The sequence below is a fragment of the Gastrolobium bilobum genome, unplaced genomic scaffold (assembly GCF_033153095.1).
Source record: "Gastrolobium bilobum isolate Gb01-03AN ecotype WA unplaced genomic scaffold, APGP_CSIRO_Gbil_v1 utg4612, whole genome shotgun sequence".
NCBI classification, from domain to species: Eukaryota; Viridiplantae; Streptophyta; class Magnoliopsida; order Fabales; family Fabaceae; genus Gastrolobium; species Gastrolobium bilobum.
Window position 1 is genome coordinate 155,652 of NW_026896581.1, and position 5,354 is coordinate 161,005.

Genomic DNA, 5,354 nt, shown 5'->3' on the forward strand with positions numbered 1-5,354 from the left:
ATTCAGATTGATAATGACCAAATTTATGACACCTGAAACATTCTACCTTGGATTTATCAGGGGCTCCTCCTCTGCCTCTGCCTTGAAATTGATCATTATTGGCTCTGAAATTAGTGGACCTTCCTCTGCCTCTGCCTCTGTCTCTACCTCTGCCTCTACCCCTTCCTTGAAAATTGTTGGAACGAGTATCAGTAGAAGCCTTTAATGCTTGCTCATCTGTGTCTTCCTGTTTGAACTTCTGTTCATGCACCACCAATGAACTCTCCAATTCATCAAGTGACAAATCATCTATATCTTTAGATTCTTCTATAGCACAAACAACAAAGTTAAATTTTGCTGTTAATGATCGAAGAATTTTTTCTATGACAGTTATTTCTTCTATCCCGTCTCCATGAATTTGCATTTTATTGACAATGGTCATCACGCGAGAGAAATAATCTGCAATTGATTCTCTCGACTTCATTCGAAGTGTTTCGAATTCCGAGCGTAAAGCTTGAAGCTGCTGCCTCTTTGCTCTTGCAGAGCCTTGATACTTCTTTTTCATGGAGTCCCAAATATCCTTGGAAGTTTCTTTGGAAAGAATGGTTTCCAAGATAGAACGGTCAATGGCCTGGAAGAGATAATTCTTCGCCTTCAAATCCTTCAACTTTACTGCTTCATGAGCTGCTCGTTGTGCTGCTGTCAACTGAGCTCCTTCTGCTAGTGCTGGTTCAACAACACCATTGGTAACTACATCCCAATATTCCTTGGATCGAAGGAAATTCTCCATCAACATGCTCCAATGATCATAATGACCATCGAAACGTGGAATGGCTGCTTGCACAAAATTAGAATCTGTGGCCATGACTCTTCACTTTTTTTTTTCACAACTCAATTCCCTCACGTGTTTAACTCTCAACCTGGCTCTTGATACCACTGATAGAGAAAAAATTAAGATGCAGAAATATAACTCACAATGTTTGAAGAGGGAATACAAATTTCATAAACTGACTCAAACTTAATATAAAAACCAGAAACTAAAATTGAAAAACATAACATTAAGAGACTCATTATACTACCCAAAACTGACCCATTATGATACCGTTAAGACTCATCAAACAACTTTAGTGCAGCACATGGCCGTTACATCAAACTTAAAAGACCATTGAATTTTCTAACGGACAAAAAACAAAGAGACTCTAACAACCATTTGATGACAGGCTCTACAAAAAAATTAAATTATTATGTGAATACCAAATTTTTTACATTATATTTCGAACAGATTTTGAATTATTGTAATAATTATCCAAATTTGAAGTTTGTTTTCACTGGTAAGTGGTAAGAGAGGACGTTACCATTTTAACCCTAATATTTACTAAGGAATTTGATTCTTCTGAAATGGAAAGTGTATTTTAGAGAGGAAAATATAAATTTACAATTATTATTTAGAAAATGAATATCTGAAATTGTGATATATATATATATATATATATATATATATATCTATTTCAAGCAACTTGGATATATTTATCTCCGTCTATTCAAAATTTGTTTTGTTTATTTATTTCCTTATATTAATTGATTCACTTTGAATGATTATGATTTTCTTTTTCTCTCTCTTCCTTTATTACCATTGATCTATGTTTTTTATCTAATGGCTCTAAGATGAAGTGTCAAAGGATCCTACCTCACATATATATATATATATATATATATATATATATATTATGAAATTGTTCAAATTTACTTCATTATTTTTCAATCAATGATTATAACTCGATGGGTTTTATAAGAGTTATGTTGTAGGAAAAATGATTGTGTAATGTTATAGAGATTCGTTTTGCGTGTCAGAGTTTTTTTTTTTAAAACATGCGGGCCCCACAAAATATTGTGTATGTAGGAAATTTTTTGTGGTCATGTTAAATGATAGAATGAAAACCCTAACTCTATATATATTTTTCTTCAAAGTGGATGGTTAAAGAAACCAAATTCTTTATTTAAAGTGCACATCTACGAAAGAGAGAGGAAACTTCTTGATTGATGCTAATTTGAAACACATCATTGTTATCAATTATAAATTATAGACTGTTCGGTCCTAGAAGACCGTATTGCTATACCGTATGGTATGCGCTCAGAGATACCCTAGAGATAGGTATCTAGATTGACTTATAGCCAATACTCCAATTACTGCGCACAAGCAATAAGCTAATAGCCAAGACGTGGGTATGTGCACAATGTTGACAGTAATAGTAAATAGGTCAAAATGTGTACCTGGAATCTTTAGCCTCTTATTTATAAAGATTACCTTCATAGGCTTAGGCCTTTGAGATCTCCCAGTTGATATGAAATATGCCTTGATTGATGGGGATAGGGATCTTATCCCTTGATCCTCTCTAGATTATATAGTTGTGATATCCCTATCCAATCTTGCTAGTAATAGGGTTGTTAGAATATGGATCCAGTCCATAACAGTTGTCCCCCAGCCCGACAGTTCAGAAACTCGAACTGCTGGGGTGTCTAAGTCTGATTGATAGGTCGACCCTACCGAGGTACTATGATCCTGCCTTGGGTCTGGTGCGACTACCTCTTCTTGGTTTAGCTTTTTATATTGGCTTCTTTTCTCTTGAAGTCTTTGAGTGGTGAGGCGGTGTTTGCCTTTTTTTGACTTTGAGCTCGACTTCTCTTGTCAATGCTCTTTAGTTTTGACTAGGCTTATTGTCAGTCTTTTATGTAGGCATTCGCCTAAGTTTTAGGGTGGCGTTTCGTGCCTCCTTAATAATTAACCCGACTTTGCACTCCCTGACTTTAAGTGTCTTGGTTCCAGATTTGGCTCGGTTTTGCATACCGAGATCTCTATTAGCATGGATTTGACCTTTTGCAATGGTGTATTGTACTTTAGGAGTATGACTTTTCTTATTGCGACTTCAGCCTTTTGGATTTGGCTTGCTGCCTATATCTTAATTTTGGGAAGGTCTTTCATGCCTTCTTGAACGATTAGTCTGGCTTCGAATACCATGACTTCTCTTGTTTTTGACGGACTTGGCTTCTTTTGCCATAGTCTTGGATTCTTGAAGGAGGAGTTCGCCTCCTCAATTTTAAGTCCGAATACGTATACCGTGGCTTTTATTTTGAGCCCTGCTTCATTCGCGATGGATTTTTAATTTGAGGCCAACCTGTTAGGCCTTTGTGGCCAAAACCTTAACGACTTGGCTTTGCTGTTGTAGTCTTAAGTTACTAGGGCAGTTTTCTGCCTTCTTCATTTTGAGCCCAGCTTCACATACCGTGGCTTTCTTTAAATTGACTTGGCTTTTGCCTTGTCTACACTTTTGAAGGCGGTATCTTTGCCTTTCTGATTTTAGCCTGGCTTAACGTACCGTGGCTTTACTGTTGGACTAGACTTCTTACCATATTTTGTTTGAGCCCAGCTTTGAATACCGTGGCTTTCTACTTTGAGCAACTCTTCATTAGCGATGGATTTTTAATTTGAGGTTGGCCTGTTGGGCCGTAAACTTTGTCATTTGGCTTTGTTGCCAAAATCGTGAATAGGAGTCTGACATCATATGCCGCCTTAATTTTTCTTTTATCTCAAATTGGGGTGTGATCCTTTTCTAGGATCACGATCTCTCCAAATTCGTCTTCTCGGATTGGGGTGTGATCTTTTTTGCTAGAATCACATCTCTCCAATTCCATCTTTTTCTTTTTTCGGATTGGAGTGTGATCGTTTTGCTAGGATCATATCTCTCCAATTCCGTCTTCATTTTATCGCGGATTGGGGTGTGATCCTTTTGCTATGATCACATCTCTCCAATTTCGTCTTCATTTTGATCTCGGAGCCTGAAGCTATGGCTAAGGCTGAGTTGAAGCTCAAGGCCGAGGTCAAGCTTTAATCTTGAAGCCCTTGGTTGGGCTGAGCTCAAGGCTGATGCCGAGCTTTAATCTTGAAGTCTTTGGTTGGGCTGAGTTGGAGCTCAAGGCCGAAGCCGAGCTTTAATCTTTAAGCCCTTTGTTGGGCTAAGTCGAAGCTCTAGGCTAAGGCCGAACCTTTAAACTTTAAGCCATTAGTTGGGCTGAGATGAAGCTCAAGGCTGAGGCCGAGCTTTTAAACTTTAAGCCCTTCATTGGGCTGAGTTGATAATCATGAAGCCCTTCACTAGGCTGAGTTGAAGCTCAAGGCTGAGGTCGAGCTTTAATCTTGACGCCCTTCACTGGACTGAGTTGGTGCTCAAGGTCAAGGCTGAGCTATTAAACTTAAATCCCTTAGTTGGGCTGAATTGAAGCTCTAGGCGAAGGCCGAGCTTTGAAGCCTTTAGTTGGGCTGAGATGAAGCTCAAAGCTAAGGCCGAGCTTTTTATCTTGAATCCCTTCGATGGGATAAGCTCAAGGATGAGGCCGAACTCTTAAATTTAAAGCCTTTGGTGGCCTTTTTTATCTGAACCCGACTTTTAACAAGTGGTCTTTTAATTTGAGCCTCGCTTCTTTCGCGGAGGCTCTCTTTTTTTTGAACTCGACTTTTTACGCCTTGGTCTTTTAATTTGAGCCCCGCTTCTTTCGCGGAGGGTTTTTTATTTGAACCCGACTTTTTATGCTGTGGTCTTTTAATTTGAGCCCCGTTTCTTTTGCGGAGGCTTTTTAATTTGAACCTGACTTTTTACGCCGTGATCTTTTAATTTGAGCCCCGTTTCTTTCGCAGAGTCTTTTTAATTTGAACTTGGCTTTTTACGTCGTGGTCTTTTAATTTGAGCCCTGTTTCTTTATTGGAGGCTTTTTAATTTGAACCCAGCTTTTTACGCTGTGGTCTTTTAATTTGAGCCTTGTTTCTTTCGCGGAGGCTTTTTAATTTGAACCTCTTCATTTTACGTCGTGGGATTTTAATTTGAGGCCGGCCTGTTGAACTTGAAGCCCTTGGCTGGGCCAAGCTAATAAACTCAAAACCCTTCACTAGGCTGAGGCCGAGCTAATAAAATTGAAGCACTTAGTTGGGCTGAGCTCAAGGCCGAGGCTGAGGTAATAAATTTGAAGTCCTTAGTTGGGCTGAGTTGAAACTCAAGACTGACTGATGTCAAGCTTTTAAACTTGAAGCTCTTCACTGGGCTGAGTTGGAGCTCAAGGCCGAGACTGAGCTATTAAATTTGAAGCCCTTAGTTGGGCTGAGATGAAGCTCAAGGCTGATGCCGAGCTTTTAAACTTGAAGCCCTTTGTTGGGTTGAGCTCAAGGCCGAGGCCGAGCTAATAAATTTGAAGCCCTTATCTGGGCTGAGTTGATAATCATGAAGCCCTTATCTGGGCTGAGTTGAAGCTCAAGGATGAGGCCGAACTTTAATCTTGAAGCTCTTCACTGGGATGAGTTGGAGCTCAAGGCCGAGCTAATAAATTTG